Here is a 21,711-nt window from a genome sequence, read left to right as displayed (position 1 = left end):
TTTTTATTATTTAAAGAATTCTGTGATGCCTTATCACTTCCAAGACTGCTCAATTTCATTTCTAGATAGCTATCAACTTTTTCAATGATTTTCTTAAACAACTCCTCTGTATTTTTATCATCAATTTTTTTAGGAGTACTTGATTTTCTTCTCATTCTACGATTTCTTCTTTCAATTTCTAAATTTTCTTCTTCATCTGATTCTGTTTCACTATTGCCTTTTTCATTTTCCTCGTCTACACTGAGCTTTGTAAGTTCTTGAAATAGTAAGTTTTCATTTCTTTGTTTATTCTCGGCATCTGACGACATGGGTGTAAAGTGATCTGAAAGCAATCTTAATGCAGTCACTTCCAAACCTTCTGCGTTGTAATTATTTTTCAACCGTTTAAGTCGGGCATAAAGATGAATTAAACGAGATCTATAAACTGGAAGGTCGGACTTCCTTGCTTTTCGGTTTTCTAATTGATTTCGAATAGCCGACAATTTCTCATCAATCAATTCTAACTCTTTCTCACATTCATTTGGGTTCGTTATTTCTTCTATTTCTAAATCATTACTTTCACGCTGCTCTTTCATTTTGATTCTTAAACGCCTTCTTTTTGCGTCGCGAGATTCAGCGGATTTAAAAGGAATTCTTCTAATTTGTAATTCATGTTCAATCTCATCCGTTAGCAAATGGTTCACATTCAAGAAACGATATTGCATTAAAAATTGCGAGCTCATTTTTGGGAATTTACGAAACAAAATCAGAAATTTAAGAATAAGAACAAATTAAAATTAAAATGAATTATTTGAATCCAGACAGACTTTGAATATTCACGGTACTAAGTAAAATCAATTAAGACACATAATTCTTATAAGTAGCAATAAGTTAATAAATAGTAATTAAAAACAGGCAGATTTTCTAAAATTATGTAATAAATAAATAAATAACACAAATTGGCAAATTTAACACAAGTAGGGAATATTTAAAAGTAGTTAACATAAACGTGGGTTTTGAACACTATTTAGCAATAAATAACACTGATTATAAACACGATTTTGGGAACTCAACACTAATAAGCAATAAATAACATAGAAATATCACAGCTTAGAGTTTAGAATTAAAAGTTATATAGGAATTTAATAAAAATGTGATTTTTGTGTTGGTGTTTCATTTGGTCAAAGACCTTTTGGGTGGGTTCATTTAGGTTTACAGGTAACTAGTTAGATTCGATCTTAAACTGAAATTCAACTGCTTTTTGTAATTTAAACTTCGGCCACTTCTTTCAGCTAAACAAATCACTTTTTATGTAACTCTGAACGGAAGTAGTAATGAACGGGACTTACACTAACAATTGAAAATTGATTGTGTACTCTCCCGCCGCTAGTTCAAAAAATCTTTGATTTTTTAAATGCTACTCGGATCCTCGGATTACCTTTCGTGTGTTGTAGTTGGGTGCCAATTGTAACTAATAAAAATCCCGGCAAGCTAGCTCAGTAGCAAGAGACTCCTCGAGCTGGGTCTCAGAGTCGGCTTACTACTGGGTAATCGGAGGACCTACGCGAACAAACTTTACACAAAAAACTATCACAATTCTTTCACAATAATTACAACAATTAATTTGAATTAGGGAAAATGTATTTATTAAAACTAAACGAAACTTTGATTTAAAAAGAACTTTTCAACTTGTACTTGCTTTATTTTGGACTTTTAGAGAGTGTTGTGTGGGTGTGGGTGTGGTATTAAGTTGATGGGACGTACCGGTACTATTTCTGCTGCTGGTTCTGCTGTGGCGGCTGCTGCTGAAGTTGCCTGGTGCCCCTTTCTCGCTCAAGCCGGCTTGTTGTTTTTGGCTGGTTTGACGTTGCAGGTTCTTCCTCCCAGATGGGAGTAAAGACAGCTGGTCCACAGATTACTTTGGGTTCTGGGACACGTGGCTAGGCGGTCTATTTTCGAGTTAGCCTCCTGACTCGTAATGATTTTGGAGCTGAGTCAGGAGAACTACAGGCGTCTCCTCTCGTTGACGCGATCGGTTCGGCCCAGGAACTGGCCAGAGTGACCGAACCGAGAGAGGCCTCCTTTGCGGTTAGGGCTTTGCCCGAGGTATGTTCTCCTTAACGGTTATGGCCCTCGAGCCAGAGAACTTCACTGTCCTTCTACGGTTAGACGTAGCAGATCTTAGACCTGCTAGGCCGACGCGTGTGCAGTCCTTGGGCACTCCCAAGGAACCAACTGATAGGGTAAAAAAAAACGAAATTACCCTACCAAAGCCACTTCAAACTTTAAAAAAAATAAAGTTTTGCTCCGATGATGTTGAGCACACGCACGCCTGAACTCGAATGACCCTCTCCTTCCGGATGTGGGTCTTTGCCGCTTTTTTTCTATGCTTGGGCGAGGCGAAATATTCCAGGCGAGGCGAAATGTTCCAGGCAAGGCGAGGCGAAACATCTATGTTCGCCTTCCAGGCGACGGCGAGGCGAACACTCACTTGCATCAACCTGTTCATACCACCCCTCACGAAAGTGTTATACAAAGTTTATTTACATGATTTATTATAAAAAATTTACGATCAACAACAAAAACTAAAAAGGAAAAATAAATTAAGAACCGTGATAGCATACAAATAAATTAAAACAAATTGCACCCGTTAAAAAACCAAAGATGCTTTGTAACTGAACGGTTACAAGCTTAAAATCGAGAGACGAGTTGAGAGGACAGCCTAAATTGTTCATGAGGAATCAAGCGAATTGTGAGGGCAGCTTGAAGTTGAAAGGCAAGTCGACAGGATAGCCTAAGATGTTGATAAGACAACAAGCGAGATAAGAGAACAGTTTGAAATTAAAAGACGAGCTGAGAGAACAGCCTCAGTTGTTGATAAAAAAAAATAGGCAAGTTGAGAGGACAGCTTGAAATTGAAAGGCTAGTCGGGAGGACAACATGAGTTGATGATGAGAAATCCAGCGAGTTGAGAGGACAGTATAAAATCGAAAGGTGAATTGAGAGGACAGCCAAAATTGATGATAAGAAATCAAGCAAGTTAAAAGGACAGCTTGAAATTGAAAGGCGAGGAGTTGACAGGACAGCCTAAGATGTTGATAAAAAAATCATGCGACTTAAGAGAACACTTTGAAACTAAAAGACGAGCTGAGAGAGCAGTCTGAGTTGTTGATATAAAATTGAGCGGATTGAGAGGACAGCTTGTAATTGAGAAACCAGTTGAGAGGACAGTCGGAGTTGGTGATGAGAAATGAAGCGAGGTGAGAGGTCTGCTTGAAATTGAAAGGCAAGTTGGGAGGACAGCCTGAGTTGGTGACGAGAAACCAAGCGAGTTGAGGGGACAGCTAAAAATCGAATGTCGAGTTGAGAGGACAGCCTAAATTGTAGACAAAAAATCAAGTTAGTTTAGAGGACAGCTTGAAATTGAATGGCGAGTTGAAAGGACAGCCTGAGTTGTTGATGAGAAATCAAGTGAGTTGAGAGAACAGCTTGAAAATAAAAGGCGAGTTGAGAGGACAACGTGAGTTGTTGATGAAAAATCATGCGTGTTGAGAGGACAGCTCAAAATTGAAAGGCGAGTTGAGAGGACAGTCTAAGTTGTTAATAAAAAATCAAGCCAGTTGAGAGGACAGCTTGAAATTGAAAGGCGAGTTGAGAGGGCTGCCTAAATTGTAGATAAAAAAAATCAAGTCAGTTTAGAAGACATTTTCAGTTTCATTGTTTGTAATATGCAGCAGCTTTTCATCGTTCAAAAGTATTATTCCTTGTCATAGATTTTCGTGATATTTAAATAAATGATGAATCAATACAAAATTTCAATGGAGCTTACCTAGCTCCATAGCCATGTGGTCGATTTATTCCATTTTCTTCTCTTCTAAACTCGGCATTGGGCAATCTATAACACCGAAGGGAAATTTATGGCACACCGTAAGCCGTTCATAAACCAGCTGTGCGATGCGGGAAGTTGACGGGACCGAAGAAGGGAAGAATAATGTTTGTTGTCTTTTCGGAAATCGCACATGCATTAACGTGTTGCGGCAAAACAATGAAGTGAATAAAAATGTTCAACGATGCGATTGCAATGCGACTGCTTACAAGGAACGTGGATTGTAGATGACAATTGAACGAGAATTATCTGAACTACAAGATGAGCCATAGTGTTTGTTTATCTCAAGGAACCTAGGTTTATCAACAAAGTATTAAATAATTCAAGCACAATCGCAAATCGGTTTGCCGTGAGCATGTAAACTTTTTCATTAAAGTGAAGAAAACCACTTGACCTCTCTTTGCTGGGGCCAACATAAATTACTCTCACATGACAAAGCAACATACAACATGGTGGAGTACATGCTGCTGCCACTTCCTACTGAGCTGAGCTGAGCAAAGCTGAGACACCGAGAGCACATTAGCAGTTGAAATCCAAGTCCCGCAGGAAAGATTTATTATACATTTTCGGATGGTTCCCTCCGGGTTTCCACAGACTGCCTTCAGGGGACCGTGGACCGGTTTTTTGTTTTTTTTTTTTGGTTTTGCCTTGTCCCCAAACGAGCATGAATGTTTAATTTCGTTCAACATCCCGGAAAATTAATGATGCCCTCTTGTTGACCCCCCTTTCTTGGTGGGGTTGAGGTAATTGTGTAAGTAAAATCCGGTTGGCCACCGGTTTTAGGTCACTAGTGCGAATTGTATTTCTGCCGAAAACGGATCCTCCCCACATGTCAGTCACTGTGTTAAATGATGCCAAATTAGAAAGGTAGGTCATTTCTCATGATCGTACCTTAGCAGAGAAAATTGGAAAAAATACAATAAAAATATGGAAAAAGTTCACTTCAACACTTTTAATGGTAATTTTTTTAAAAGCAGAAATTGCACAGAATCGCAACAACCAGCCGAGTTTTCATGTCAAAAGATAATTAAATTTATCGACCGCTATCACGATCTGTCACAGGGAAATGGAGCTGTCATTTCTTTGATTACCATGTTGAAATGACTCCACCAGCCTGATGCATCCGGCAACAGATTGCCTCCTGCACTCCAGTGTTTCACAAAAACATGTCACTGAAAGCGCATAAAATTTTCATTGAGTACGAGTGGCCGTCAGATGCAAATTTCCGAAAAACTGAAAACACAATTTAGAGGGTTTGAGGCAAAAGGATTTATTTGGAAGCCGGAATCCGGTCAAAAGTGGCCCGATGATGTTTAGACATCATCAAGTGTGCGAATCCTGCTTCAAGCAGAAAGTCCTACGATCATACAAGCAGCATCCCCAGTTCTTCAAATGCAATGCAAATAAAGCAAATCCGGATTGAGAAGAAGCCCAGAAGTGGGGCAGTTTTTGGCACTGAACCAAATTTGTGCATTGACAGCCAAGCGCTCGGTGTGAAGAGTCATTTCGGATGATATTGTGAAGTTTATGTTTAACAAATTTAGTTTAGTTGACAAATTTTGACAATCATGACAATTTTGACAATATCCACAATTTTGACAATTTTGATAATTCTGGCAGCTTTGACAATTTTGGCAATTTTGACAATTTTGGCAATTTTGGCAATTTAGACAATTTTGACAATTTTGACAATTTTGACAATTTTGAAAATTTTGACAATTTTGACAATTTTGACAATTTTGACAATTTTGACAATTTTGACAATTTTGACAATTTTGACAATTTTGACAATTTTGACAATTTTGACAATTTTGACAATTTTGACAATTTTGACAATTTTGACAATTTTGACAATTTTGACAATTTTGACAATTTTGACAATTTTGACAATTTTGACAATTTTGACAATTTTGACAATTTTGACAATTTTGACAATTTTGACAATTTTGACAATTTTGACAATTTTGACAATTTTGACAATTTTGACAATTTTGACAATTTTGACAATTTTAACAATTTTGACAATTTTGACAATTTTGACAATTTTGACAATTTTGACAATTTTGACAATTTTGACAATTTTGACAATTTTGACAATTTTGACAATTTTGACAATTTTGACAATTTTGACAATTTTGACAATTTTGACAATTTTGACAATTTTGACAATTCTGACAATTCTGACAATTTTGACAATTTTGACAATTTTGACAATTTTGACAATTTTAACAATTTTGACAATTTTGACAATTTTGACAATTTTGACAATTTTGACAATTTTGACAATTTTGACAATTTTGACAATTTTGACAATTTTGACAATTTTGACAATTTTGACAATTTTGACAATTTTGACAATTTTGACAATTTTGACAATTTTGACAATTTTGACAATTTTGACAATTTTGACAATTTTGACAATTTTGACAATTTTGACAATTTTGACAATTTTGACAATTTTGACATTTTTGACAATTTTGAAAATTTTGACAATTATGACATTTTTGAATCTTAAAAACTTTTCTGTCACGTCCCTCCAAATAAAGCGCAGATCTATCTTCGGAGCTAGACAAAAGCAGAGCCATTTATTTTGCATCGTGTAGCTACGATGCATACATTTGAAATCAGATTATCCTGGACTTTGTCCTGTCTCTTCCACCGGAAAACTTCCGGCCACCTCATCCAATGCTCCACGTCCGTAATAGCTCATCTACAGAGTCTTGACTTTACCCACATGCGGCAATCGTCCAGTACTTGTTCTTGTTGTTGTTCGCTAACCATCATAAGCCAAACTCACCGCACCCAGCCAATCTAGTTATGGACCAGCAGAAATTGTTGTGTAAAACACGAGACTTCTGTCGATGTCAGATTGGATTATAATTTCTGCTAGGCTCTTTTGCCCACTGCTTGCTCCATATCTAACAGGTCCAATTTGAACTAAAACGGGCCAATTTTGCGATGGTTGACTACTATCAATCGTGTTCCGGGGAGCAAGCAAAAGGATTGAGCTGTTTTGTTGAGTCCATTTGGTCCCGGAACTATCGTTGTCATGAACCCTCGACGAACAACTCCGTTTTTGTACATAGACTGTGACATGCATTTGTTGTTGGTGGTTGAAATTTGACCGTACGAGATGGTTGAATCAAGGGACGTCCCGGAATTCTTATTGTTCGAGTATTGCATATGTCATAATTTAGCAAAAACAACAAGCTTCAATGATTTTTTCAGATAACTACGAAGGAAACTTCGTAATACAAAAAAAAATACGACCTTGAAACAACGAAAGATAAGAAGTAAGAATGAACTCCAAAATAACTCAGTAGGTAAGTGAGGACCGGCACTTCAAAGTTCCATTGTATGTAGCGAGTATGGACTTCCATGAAATGTTTCAACCGTCACTGCAAAAATACATTGAGGAAAAAGTGGCTTTTCTACAAGTCACCAGCAGACGCATCGGCGTACTGGCAAAAATTTCTTCTGGGTTTTATGTTCGACGTCCAGCCTAAAAGCTACGCCGAGTATGCCTGCAAGAGCGGGCCAATACAAAAGCTTTATCTGAAACATATCAAACATCTCGGTGATTTGATGCAGGGCAGAGTAATATGCTAAGACTAAGCGTATTAGACTTAACTTGGTTTTAGCGTGGAAGGCCCATCAAGACGAGGCTAAATGTCGGGAATGTCATTGGGAGAAAACATTTCGAAGTAGGATGCTCCATGCTGTAGCACCACAACCTCTCTGCTTAACTCACGGTGACCTTGAACACTATACGTTCAGCCAGTAACGCGGTCCAGAGGGGGTGCGAAGACGCCAAAACACGTTCAGGTTGTAGCATTATAATTAAGTTCGTGTAGCTATTTAGTTCTGAGTGTGTCCTACCATTAGAATTAACAGTAAACCAAAGAATGAGTGTTTAGAGTTTAGATTGTAAACGTCAAACGCACACGCGGTACAAAAAAGGTAAACAAGGGAAAGGGAAAACAAAACATCGTCCAAACGTTTTTAGCGGTTGTGTTCGCGATTGCATTTGCGCAATTCTTTCACCAGCAAAAAGTGGTCTGTAATCCGTTCGCATCGCAGAGCAGTAGCCAGTTGGAACGAGCTTAAGGAGCTAAATTGCCAAAGGTGAGAAATAGCACGGTGGAACAGCAAAACAAATTCACTTTCGCCAAACCTTCAACACAGATTGCCAAGGGGAACGGTGCTGATTGCGAAGACGAGACTCTGGTGTAGAGAAGCAAGCGCAATAGAAACGAAGGTAAGGCTAGTATCATTTTCCGGAACGGCCTTTCTAAAATAGTTGGATTTCACCGCAGATAGTTGCAGCGAAAGAAATAGAGGACAGAAAGAAAGTAACCGCAACAGCAAACAACACAAAAGGGTGAGTGAACCATTATAGACCCCTATGCCAACCAGTTCCGTCATGCATACAATATTGTAGAGCCCAGTTCGAAGGCCAACGGCCTCCGCGACAGACGGTCGGAACGATAAATTACGCAGGAAAGACGGCCCCAATCGGGTGAGTTGTTTGTTGATTGTGTGGGAGAAACAAATGTTAATAAGTGATTGATGGTCGACAGGGTCGTTTTTGGAGGACTAACTTCTCTTTTTTCGGGACTCGTTTTTATGCCACTTCTGGTTTTTTCAAGTCTCGTTTTTGAGACCGGAATTCCTGACGCCGTGAGATTCCAACGATTTGGATCCAGCCGGAAGCAGTCTACGGAGATGCTCCGGGCAGTGGTGCGTGCCTGTGGAGCTGAGCAACCAGCCAGTGTTGCCAGATATTCCCGTGATCATCAGCTGTGATAAACCTGTGTCGTCCGATAGCTGTGATATGACTGTTGTGCGTTTGGAATATAAGAAGTTTGTGAACTATGGTAGGAAACGGGCCCGTGAGTAATAATGTAAGCTAGCTTAAGTTTTTAAAATGTCGTGTTAGTAAATAATTGTAATTGCTACAGATTTGGGTTTTGAGTGTTTGTGTTTTGGGTTGTAGTTAGCCGTGCAGCACACACTGTCTCTGGACTAAATATCAAAGGTAACAATAGCACGAGTTATACCCATATTAAAAGCAGGCACCGACTGTAGCAATTACCGCCCTATATCATTACTGTCGGTTTTCAGCAAGATTTTGGAACAGCTAATAGCAGATCGTGTCTTGAAATTTTTGAAGCACCATGGAATACTATATATTTACCAACACGGGTTTCGTGAAGAATCGAGTACTCTGACAGCGGCAACTGAGCTGGTCGATGCCATCCACGAAACCCTTAACAATTGAAAGTTTAAAGGAGTCATGTTACTAGTCTTGATCTTGGAATCAGAGACAACGCGAGTGCTCTTTTCGCCAGTTAGCTTGCTAATCAGAAGCAGTACGTGCAAACAAACCTAGTGACCTCGGAATTCCCCAGAACATTAATCTAGAGTCTCTTCTTTTCATTCTATACGTGAACGATTTGTACAAACTACGTTTGCATGGTAAGGTTAGGCTGTTTGCTGACGATACATCGTTGTGATACAAACACTCGGATGTAAAGACAATAATTTTCCATATGTCATCGGATTTGGAAAAGTTGGAAGCTTACTTCGATGTCAACCTTCTTTCACTTAACCTGGATAAGACCAAGTTCGTCATCTTCAGCTCAATTGAACGACTCTCTGGGCAGCTTCAAGTTGATACAACCGCCATAGAGCAGGTTAAATCCTTCAAATAAAAATGGTTAGAGAACAAGACCAACTCCTGGGCTTAATTCGGCCAGAAGATTGTTGGGACGTTGTAGGCCTTCAGGAGAGGAAGTAGCCGCTTCTGGAGGCACTCTTTCGTATACACCTGTCCGTTGATCGTGCCCTGGGTCACGAAAGGTGCACTCCGCTTCTCGCACGTGCAGATGGCTTGCCAAACCAGGAATTTATCCGCAAATTTGGATATCTTCTGAGTGCGGACATGCTCCGGAACGCTGAACTTATCCTTGGCCGTGAATAACAGGTTTACGGAGATCTGTTTGAAGCCGGCCTCTACATATGTTTCGTCGTCCATGATGCAGCATTCAACTCTCGTCATCATGTTGAAGTACAACTTCCTGGCACGGTTTTTGGCGGACTTGTTCTGCTTCTCGTAGTGATTTGGAGCCTGTTGTACCTTGAAAGGTCTTCTGAACAAAACTTCGGCATTGGCGCAGCTTCTTAGCCACATCCCGAACGGAGGCGTTTGGGTTTCGGTTGAAGGACCCAACTACGCGGATGTGATTTTTGATGTTGTACGGAATACTTTTTTCTTCACTTCTGGGCTTCCGATAGGTGGTCAATCGTTTCTCGAACTGCTTAATTACTCGCGACACCGTGAAATTCGCGGTTCCCAACGTTTTTGCGATGGAATGATGCGAGAGATCCTTGTTCTCGTGATGAATGCGCAAGTTTATATCACGCACGAGCTGTTCTTTAGTCAAAATTTCTGCGAGTTATATCATAGGACTTTAAAACTTGCAATATGCAAACAATGCACTATGAACTAAATCCACCCAAATTTTCATTAAATTCTACCCAACGGTTAAAAAGTTATAACAAAATGTTCGATTGGTTTTCGGTACCGCAAATAAAGAGATCGCAAACTATTGAATTTTCAAAATTTAGTCCCATTTTATTAATTTCAACACCCCCTCCCTCAAATTTTGATTAGAACGGCACAACTCAGAAATGAATTGTAGGGGTTTTTGCAAATTTTGAGTTATTTTTAATCAGGCGTTTTTTAGGAGCGTCTGATTCGTCTGACCCAAAATAACTCAGAATTTCTTAAATTTTGACACGGTTTCGTAAGGGATTATAATTTTTTGGAGAAATAAATTGAAAAAAATGTCTGAAAATAAATTTATTTCCTATTTTGCTCCGAATTTGATGTGTGACAGACAACACCGCTTTCTCCTCAACCACGCCAACTTTTGTCGCTGCCACTTGCCGTCGTAGGCGACTCGGTCCATACTATTTTGGCGGCAAATGTTCCTCCACCTCGACTGTTTGCCCTCGGAGGGAAGAGAACCTGCCGCTGTCATCGTCTTCATCATTGCCACCATCGAAACAGTCGTTCTGGCTCGAATGAGAATTGCTGCGGATGGGAAAAAGATTCCTCTGCGGCATCCGGCAGGAATAGACCTTGGGAGGAAAAGCTAGATTGAGTATGGCTGAAAATAAACAAAACTCGTGAATTTTAAAATCTTACCCGTTGTCGTTGCTTCCGTAACGATTGCTATAAGAAAAGATAAATTAGTTGAATTTTTCATTTGAAATCACATCATTATTATCTGAATTTTAAATACACTGTACTTACTATTATTTTTTCGTCAATTACACACCGAGCGTCGCATCCAAACAATAATTTTGTGTTTTTGATCTCTCTGAGTTGTTTTAATCTATTTTGCTCGAAAAAGTGTGCGTCTTTGCTAAGTCCTAGGATTTGGAACTCGCTAGATGAAAACAACTCAAAATTTTGAGGGTTTCCCACTCAGTTGTTTTCGTCTTCATACATGGTGCGACTAAAGGACTGAAGCAACTGTCAAATCACATACAAATGGACCGTACCGACTTTTTTGGAACCAGAACGTCAGTTCCCCTTTGATTTCAATGGCATTTTGGTACCAAAACGTCAGTGCGGTACTGAAATGTCAGTTCGGAAATTTCCTTCTCTTTCAGTCCCTTGGGTGCGACTCCTGAATCGAAACAAATCAGTCTCTGAATAATTTAAAATTACCGTGTACCACCTTTTCAGCACCAAATCAAAATCTGGCTGTCATCTTTTCGTGCTTTTCATTTGTTACCGACGTTTATTCAAATCGTCCTGACAAATGTTCTATGTCTGGTTGACTTGCGGTTCGAATTTTGTGGAATTTTGCTCTTTGTTTTGGTTCGGTGTTTGCGTTTGTTTGTTTTCGCTGAATTACACGCTCGTTATTTTCTAAAAGGGAAATGGGTAATTAAATAAAGTTTGCGAAATGCTCATAGTTTGGCAATTTCATCGTGGACACCCTTTACTTCTAGAACGACTTCGGATTGCTCTTGAAATTTCGCTGTAACCGGTTCAGATATGTTAGGTAGCAACGTTTGATGGCATTCTTATAAGCAGAGTTCAGTTTGCGGTATTCCTCTTTCGTGTTGAGGCACTTGTGCTTATTGTAGTTTCGGAGAGCGCACTTTTTAGCAGTTTTCTGTCGCTGCAGCTCTCTAGTAACCCCTTTGCGTAAGGTTGCCAGATTGCCTGATTTCATCCGGGTTTTCCCGGATATTCAATATAAAATTTGAGAAAAGTCCGGTCCGGCCCGGTTTCCCGGATTTCATTGGAAAAGCCCGGATTCGCCCGTCTCATTCTCATTCTCGAATCTAACTACAAAACAAATTCTGTTGTAAAACCTTTTTATTTATGCGCCTAAATCGAAATTTTTCGAGTAAGTTTCATAAATATAATCATGAACGCTTTTTTTTTAAGCAAAGAGTACGATATTAAATCTTCTGATGAATTTTAATGAAAAAATTGTTTTTTAAAAGTATTTTTTTCATAATTTTGTTATGAGTAATTCCTAGGTTTTGACCAAATTTGCCCGGATATTTCCCAGATTTTCGTCAAAAATTTTGAAATCGAATGCCCGGATTTGAAAGGTTTTTAAATAAAATAGCCCGGAATGTCCGGCCCGGATACGTGCTGAAGAAGTTCTGGCAACCTTATATTAGCTCTGGACGACGATGCCGCAAATAAGCTGGGTGTATCGTCTACAACCGTGCATCGAGCCGAAAAACGAGCCGGACTATCAACTTACAAGAAGGTAGTGACACCAAATCGCGATGATAAACAAAATATGACGGCCAAAGCGCGATCCCGGAGACTGTACACGACGATGCTGACGAAGTTTGACTGCGTGGTAATGGACGACGAAACCTACGTCAAAGCCGACTACAAGCAGCTTCCGGGACAGGAGTTTTATACGACAAAAGGAAGGGGAAAGGTAGCAGATATTTTCAAGCACATGAACTTGAACTGTCAAAGTTCGCGAAGAAATATTTGGTTTGGCAAGCCATTTGAACCCGTGGCTTGAAAAGCAGCATTTTCATAGCTTCCGGAACTGTCAACCAAGAAATTTACGTGAAAGAGTGTTTAAATAAACGTCTGCTGCCTTTCCTGAAGAAACACGGTTGTTCCGTATTGTTTTGGCCGGATTTGGCATCTTGCCATTACGATGAAAAGGCCATGGAGTGGTACGCCGCCAACAACGTGCAGGTGGTTCCCAAGGACAAGAACTCTCCCAACACGCCAGAGCTCCGCCCAATTGAGAAATACTGGGCTATTGTCAAGCGGAACCAAAAGAAGACCAAAAAAACTGCTAAGGACGAGCAGCAGTTCAAGGCAAACTGGCTTTCTGCAGCGGAGAAGGTGGACAAGGTGGCTGTACAAAATCTGATGGCAGGGGTTAAGCGTAGCCCAGCAATTCGTATTTGGAAAAGCGGAAGCCTAACTGAATATTTTTCCTTTATTTTATCTAATACTAGCTGACCCGGTGTGCTTTGCTACACCTTTCTAAATCGAATGATATTTTCAGAATTTATTCATATTTTTATTGTTTTGTTGGCATTATTTTAAATCAAACTATAACAAAATTCATAAGCAACCGCTATAAAATGAGAGCTGCAGCTGGAGTTTCGGACTGCAACACAAAAATAACTTAAACTAATATTCTGAATCTTGATCTATAAATTTGTGTTAAAGATCTGATAATTTTAATATGTCTCTTTAAGCTTCGCACTAAAAAGGTGGGTCTCGAATAAATCGTACGCAAACAATCCAACTGGTAAAATATGGTTGTTTTTAGTTGATATGTTCTGGATTTATGCTAAAAAACTGATAAGAGAGCCCCCTCCCCATCTGTCCTTCCCTTCCCCCCTGCTGAATGAAGATCGTGATCTTTAATAATCATACCCATTTTTTCGTTCCCAAAAATCTTCTTGTATCAAATATTGGTCCATTGGTTGATAAGTTTTTAACAAAATTTACATGGAACCCCCTCCTTTCTACCAAAATGATTTTCCATGTTAAATTTTGTCCATTTCTCGGATTTTGTTTAAAAAAAGTTAAATGTAAGCTTTCCTCTTCCCTTCCTTCATTCCCAATTCTATCATTCCTATCATACATGCAAGAAAGGAATTGTTTGACATAATAAAATTTCTCGTATTGAAATACCATTCCATGCCAAATTTGGTTTTATTTGCGTTGTACTTAAATTCTTTAGTTATGCACAAACTTGAAAGGTAGTACCATCCCCCTTCCGTTCTCCCCATTGAATGGAAGTAAGGGATTGTAAGGGAGACCTCTTCTCATCCTTTTCATCCACATTTTTGAAGGAGTGAGGGATACCAAATATTCATAGAAGCATTTCTCGTACCCAAATATCGTTCCATGCCAAATTTGGTTACATTTGCTGTTGTAGTTCTTGAGTTATGCAATTAAAATTGTATGAAACTTCCCTACCCCTTTCCTTCCTCCCCGCTGGAAGAAGAAAGGGGTCTCAAACAATCATTAGAACATGTCACGTTCCCAAATAACCGCCCATGCTAAATTTGGTTCCATTTGCTTGATTAGTTTTTTAGTTATGAAAAAAATTAAAAAGAGGGCCCCTCCCCCCTTTATATCTCCCTATTGGAAAGAGGGAGGGGTCTCAAATAATCATACAAATATTTTCCGTATCCAAATACCTTCCCATGTCAAATTTGGTTCCATTTGCTTTATAAGTTTTTGAGTTATGTAAAAAAAATATGAAAGAGGCCCCTGCCCCTTTCAACTGCAAAGAGAGAGGGGTCTAAAATAATCATAGAACCATTTCTCGTATTCAACTACTCTCCCATGCCAAATTTGGTTTCATTAGCATGATCAGTTTTCCAGTTATGTAAAAATTTGTAAGATAGGCCCCCTCCCCCCTTCCTATATCTCCACTGGAAGGAGGGAGGGGTATCAAATATTCTTAGAAACATTCCTCGTACCCAAATGCCCACCCACGCCAAATTTGGTTCCATTTGCTTAATCGGTTCTTGAGTTATGCAAACATTTGTCTTTTGATTGGGAGGCCCCCTCCCCCCTTCCTGTGAGAGGGAGGGGTCTCAAACCATGATAGGAACCTTCCCTGGCCTCTAATACCCCCAACTGTCAAGTTTCATGCAGATCGGCTCAGTAGTTTCCGAGTCTATAGGGAACAGACAGACAGACAGACAGACAGACAGACAGACAGACAGACAGACAGACAGAAATTCATTTTTATATATATAGATATAAAGATGAGTTGGACTATATATGTTTGTATGCACCTTATACAAATCCACACCGCTTAACCGATGAGCCTGAAATTTGGTACAGTTGTGTGTTTGGACCATGGGAAGGTTTTAGTAATAGTTTCGAGCCCCTCCCACCTGAGAAAAGGGACCCTCCCATAGAACTTTCGTTTTTTTTCCACAAACCAAAAGTCATGGCACCCATTTTTCAAAACCAATTTTTTCCCTTTGGCGGGGTTGTTTTCACCATCACCATGGGCCGGGCATTAGAAACGACCATCCAGAGTTCACGTGTACTGGAAAGCAAATCAATGCTTGCTGAGCATAAAAGATTTGAAAAGGGAAATTTTGGCGGGTATTTTTTTCCTTCTACTGTTCAAAGCACGTGGATAGTCTGTTAGAGTATATTGACTAGAATTGAAATGCCGTTAAAATTCTTTTTACCGCCCTGGGGGGGGGGGGGGGGGCTTTGAGGGTCTAATGCAGAGAACTAAACAGTGAACAATAAATTGACTTCTTCAACTGGTTAACTATTTGGACTGTGTGCTGAAAAATTAATGAATCTAAATTCCAGCTTTTTAGAGCCTACCATTTCCATATTATTGGAATTCCTCAGAAAGAAAGAAAAATTTATGAGATTCAGAGTTATAAGCCCAAGGCTGCAAAATTTCAACGCTTCGATAGCCTTCGAGAAATTTAAACGAGGGATTAGAAAATTGATTAGTTAAATGATAAGATATATAAATGTAAGGTATTATACAATTCGATTTCATTGACCAATTTTTAACTTTTGGGTAATCATTGATGTCCAATGATGTCGATTCTACCATCCAAATTTGAGAAAACTTTTTGTAAAACTGTTTAGTACTGGGAATTCAAACAAATGATCTCTTAGAATTTTAACATTGATTACTTTTCGAAATAATTAATGGGATGTTTGTGCCCAAAAATAGACAAATTGAAACGGAGCTCAAATAAAACCTTTTTCACAACATTGAAATGGTGATTTCAGCAAATATAATTGAAACAATATTCACCACACTTATTTTCTTCATATAATGAGAAGGCGACACCATCAGCATCCTCTAGCGGACAAAATGGAAGCATTAATTCGAGGAATTCGTCTAACTTGTGAATAGCGTGTATTCCGACTCGACTTGATCAGGGATGCCAGTTATAATAAATGAAATTGTTTGTTTATTCTTGCACCATAAAAATTTTAGTAAACCAACAAATTTTATTGTTTCAAAAAATACATAGATTTGGATGCGCATAAAGTGTTTTTTTAAGAAAAAGATTTTAAATTCAATCGGTCAACTGCTTAACTGTTCATCAAAATTTTGCTTACTAATAATAGTTAAGGAAAAAAATATCACGAAATTTACGTAGAAATATCGTTATTTTCTCTTTACTAGATGACGGGTGTCGCTTTTCAATTTGGCAAAAAATGGGGTTTTAAACGATTCGTATTAAAAGATGGTATTGTTATTGTCTCATGCTAGATTTTTCTTGTTAATATTTGAACATTTTCAAACAAATTGGTTTATCATTATCAAACTATAAAGTTTGTTAGATCATTTATCAAATCCAGATCTTAGGTCAAAGGACATTATACCGAGCTTTTATCCAGCAATAACATGACAATAATCTCTCTTGAATGTTTATAATTAATGAATTGATTAAAAAATCAAAAACAAAAAGCTAACAACTAATATCCATGTTTTCTGATTATGGACTTGGAATCATGCCTGAGAGATTTGTGACATATCTTCTGAAAAACATGAATGAAGTAAAGGCTGGTGGTGCGAATTTTGAATTCATTTCTTAAATGAGCGGATTTTTTTTTTATGTGTTCCTAAACTAAACAAAAAAAGTAATGAAAATATGTTGGGACGGCATCCCTGATCAGCATTTTGACAGCATTATCAAGGAGAAAACAAAATTTAAGCACTTTTTTTTTAAATTAATACGAAAACTATGTGCACATTAAGCATCATGTCATTTGTTATTACCAAGAAGGAAAAATTCTGTTCCCGCCATGGAATGTGACGAAATTATATTGGTATTGGCATGTATATTGGTTTTGAAATGAAACGTTTTTATTATTTTTTACTATTGCAAAACAAATGATATTCCAAAACACAAAAAACTGTTTAAATATAACTAGGAAAAATTAATAATAATCATTTTTGAATTTCAATTTTTTTATTACTTTATCTATATTTAATTTTCGTCTCTTAGCTAAGCTTTTAAAATTTGTATTAAGCTTCCGCTTATTTTGATTTGCCGTTTTGTATGACATATTCTAGGTAACGGATCGTTGTTAAAAACTCGAAATAAAGACAAAGATGAAATAAAATTTATGGAATTTGATTTAAAGAAACTAAAAGGCGCAAATGTTTGGTTATGAATATGTAGTTTGTTTGCTTTCACGTTAAGTGTTGGCGGAAATTTGCAATGCAAAAGTCTAAAATCTGTGCAGGCAGATTTTATGGCGAGTGTCGTAAATCAATGTATTTTTAGTTATTTAAGAAGTCATAATAAATTAGTCATTTATTACGAATTCTTGACCTTAAAGTTTATGATTCTAATAACATTCCCTTTTCATTCTTTTTTTTTTAACTTTGCGCTAAATCGATAGGAATATTACAATCACGATGTTTAAGAGTATCAGCAGCGGTCAGGTGTCAAAGCTATAATAACACTCAATTTTGACACTTGCTCCTCGGTATTGAAAAAGCAAGCCATGAGCCATATTTGAATACCGACCAGCTCCTGATTTGACAGATGCTAACAAAAGGAAATAGCATCAAAAACCAACAACACCTATCGGAGCGTCACCAGTGGCTAAAATGGAAACCAGTTTAGCACTTACCGGTGCGCAAATGCTAATAAAGGACCTAGCATGTGTCCGGGGTTAACACCCGGGATAGCACTTATCGCTGCCGATGCTTTAAGGGTTAAGACAACGTTTTAAGAATTGTAAGAATATGCGATGTTTATAATTCATATTTATTCAAATAGTAATCATTTTACTTCCGCCTTTTCTATATGCTACGCCATACTTTTTGCGATTGTCAATTGAAAAATCAGGACACCTGGCATCTCTGATCAAAGCTCCGAAAAAATTCTCAGTGTAATAGTTCCATTTCTGTCGCCAGATAGCGCTATTCGTGTCTCCCGATTTCTCGTTAAGTGGTGTATATCGGTTCTAGTATATCTGATTTCAGTTCAGAGATGTTTTGTTTTTGATAACTCCAAAAACCTATTAGTGGAACTTTCAACATTTAAGGTAAGCTAATAAAAAAAGTGTGAATTTAAAAAGCGGAAAAATACACATATACAACTTATAACATGCATAGCGAGTTTTCAACATGGCCCAACAAAGTTCGGAGGTCTTTTTAGACATTTCCAAGTAAATGAAACTCAAATATACCATTGTACAGGGAGATCATCCATCTTGAAAAGTGGAATTATCTCCAACAGAGATTTTCATCTGATAGGGGATGGGAAAGATAAAAAAAAAAAAACAATATAATCTTTTAAAGATAAAAATATAAGGCCAAATTTTTTAGATGATGATTGTAAAAATTGTTTTTCGTGAAAGGATGAATTAGCATTCAAGGGGAACTATTTTGAATTTATTTAAATTGAAACCTCATAACTATTAATTTTCCAATAATGTGAAAACGATTAACACAGTGAATAATCTCAATAAAAACTTTAAAAAGACTTTAAAAACTTACATGGCCAAACTTTGGACAAATTTCTTAAAATGATGAATATAAAGCTTCCAAAATTTCGAAAAGTCAAACGATTGATTTGATTAATATTTTATGTAAACCCGAGCAAGGCCGAGTAAATCAGCTAGTACTAAATAAACTTGAAAAAGAAATTTAATTTGATTTTTTAAATAAACGATTTCACCGATTTACACGCGTTTTCCCTTGACCAAATTTTGACCGTATCACCCTTTAAATTCACACAAAAGATGCTATTACTCCATCAAAACGCTTCACCGAGTACTTTTCCTTGAACCAATTTTCCACCAGTACCTAGTTGTCGTCACAGAGCAACTGGAAAATTGTCTGTTTCACCTTTATTTCATACTTAAATATCAACACCCTTACACAGTTGGTAGAAACCGAAACTTCATTCTCACTTTGTTCCGGATGGTTGCGAAAAAGTAGGTACATACGTGAATGCTTGCAATCCACCTACAAACACACAAGAGAAGCAAAATAAAACTCATAGTTCCCAACTTATGGTGAATTTTATTTTACTTTAACGGCATTCGGGAAAAAGGGGAGGAAATTATTCCTGTAAGGTGAATGAAAAATTCCTTCCTCCATCACCGTGAAGACGAGGTTGGTACATTTCCGTCTGGGTCCGCCTTTCTTCGCACTTTCATCCAGACACGTTGGATTTTTTATTTCCTTCAACGTCTATGCCAAGAAGTGCCTATTGAGGAAGGGATAAGGAATTTTCTTGGAAAAATGTCTCTTGAACTCACAACGACCAGAAAAAGGGAGAAAATTGTGGGATATTACGATTATCGGTAGAATATATGAAGTGAGAAAAATTTTCATTGGATTCGATAAGCGTAAGTTTATCTGGTGTGCTTCATGAGATTGTTATCTGTCGTGCACATTTAGTATACGTTTACGTTTATTCTGAAGAGTTTTAAAATAATATTGACACCGAATTTTGAGGTATTTCTTCAGTAATACTGCACCTAATTCAATGTTGTCTTGAAAAGAAAAAAAAAGCTATCATTCCCTAGTTTGTTGCATATCTTAAATCCGTACTGTCCGACCCACTGATTTATGTTCCCGAACAACCGTTCTCCTTTTATTCCACAATTATGAAATATGAAACGTACAAAACGCCGATGCTTATCAAACTAAGCTAAACAACTTTACAACCCCTTTTTCTCCCGCCGAATTGTAAAACATCGAATCCCTCTGGAAGCCAACAAGCCGGTAGGAATTGGTAAGCAATTTTTTGTCCAGCCCACTCGAACCATTAATTGACTCCAAAGACGCACTATCACTTTCCTATTTATGTTGCTTAGTCAGTCCCTCTACAGCAGAGAAACCCGAAGGGCCTTGTCCCTGATGTTAATGTGGCTACGGCCTGCACGCTGTTAGCGAAGGAACTAACCAATTTATCAACGGCGCCGGATTAATTAGATTTATTTGCCTAAACGAAACGCGAACCAATCACAACAGCAACAGTCCTAAAAAGTGGTAACAAATTTATATCCCAATGCATTGCATTGGTGTAGCCAAGCCCTACGCTATCATTCCGGACTGGTCGGTCGGCCATCCGGAAAAAAAACCTACGGGATCCAACGGACGATTTAAGGAAGGGCTTCAACAATTTATGGATATTTATGGAATCGAAGATTGAGCCCCCGAAGGCATGTGGACGCCCGACAATCCAGCTGATGATGGTGCCAAAGAGCGAAAAAAAATGCTTTCCATAAATTTAATCGAAATAAATAACGATTTATGATTCATCATGTTGTTAGAAAATTTGTATGTCACCCGAGCCAACTTCCTTTCACCGCTTCATTATAGTTGGGCTTGCAAACGAAGAAAAGTGCCTCAGGGTCGGGAACTGAATGAACTTAGTCAAAGCCAGACATAAGTGCAGTAGCAGTTCGCTCGATGACGATTTCGTTCCGAGTTTCCGAGTCGCGTTGATTCGTATGTATCCGACCTATTATTCGTTTCCAGCCCAAAGATAAAGGCAACTAATAAATTTTCTCGCCCGTAAATCAAAGCTTTCCAAATTTTCGAGGTTATCTGCATAATTATATCGCCATGAATCGGCACTTTGTGTCCGAATGTCTTCTTCGGGGGCAATTGGGGATCAAAACATTTTGTTTCTTTTCTTTAGGAAGGAGAATTTTTCGAGATATTCAATGATGTAGATTGAATTATATTTTAGAGTAACTAGTTGACCCGGTGTGCTTTCACGCAGAAAAATCTATAGATATATCAGTAAAAATACGCGTCCACTCGAACATAAATATGATTGTTTGGTTCTGACCCAAAGATTCAATCAGGCCAACCAGAAAACTATCCATTGCCACGAAATGGTTTATGGCTAATATAGCAATTGATGAAATCCAATAGGATAGCTGTTTTAACCATAACTGCTGTTCTTCCTGAATGTAGAAAATTGTTGATTCAGAGTATGAATAAGAATTGAATGATGCAGGTAAAATAAGCTTGCCAGATTGCCCGGTTTTATCCGGGTTTGCCCGGATATTTGATGCAAAATTTCGGGAAAGTCCGGTCCGGCCCGGTTGCCCGGATATCGTGAAAAAAGTCCGGATATTGCCCGGATTTTTTCACAATTTTCACAAAGAAACCAAAAAAAATCAAAGTTTTTGAGTAAGTTTCAGCAAAATCGATTAACGGTATGGAAATTTTCAACGGTTGTTTCAAATAATTTCGCTGATTAACTTTTATTAACCTTTAAATATTTAAGTGTTCCAAAAAGTTTTTGGAAGTCTGCAATTACACTAATAAAATATT

The sequence above is a fragment of the Uranotaenia lowii genome, chromosome 2 (genome assembly GCF_029784155.1).
Source record: "Uranotaenia lowii strain MFRU-FL chromosome 2, ASM2978415v1, whole genome shotgun sequence".
Classification (NCBI taxonomy): Eukaryota; Metazoa; Arthropoda; class Insecta; order Diptera; family Culicidae; genus Uranotaenia; species Uranotaenia lowii.
Note: the sequence above shows the minus strand (reverse complement) of the source record.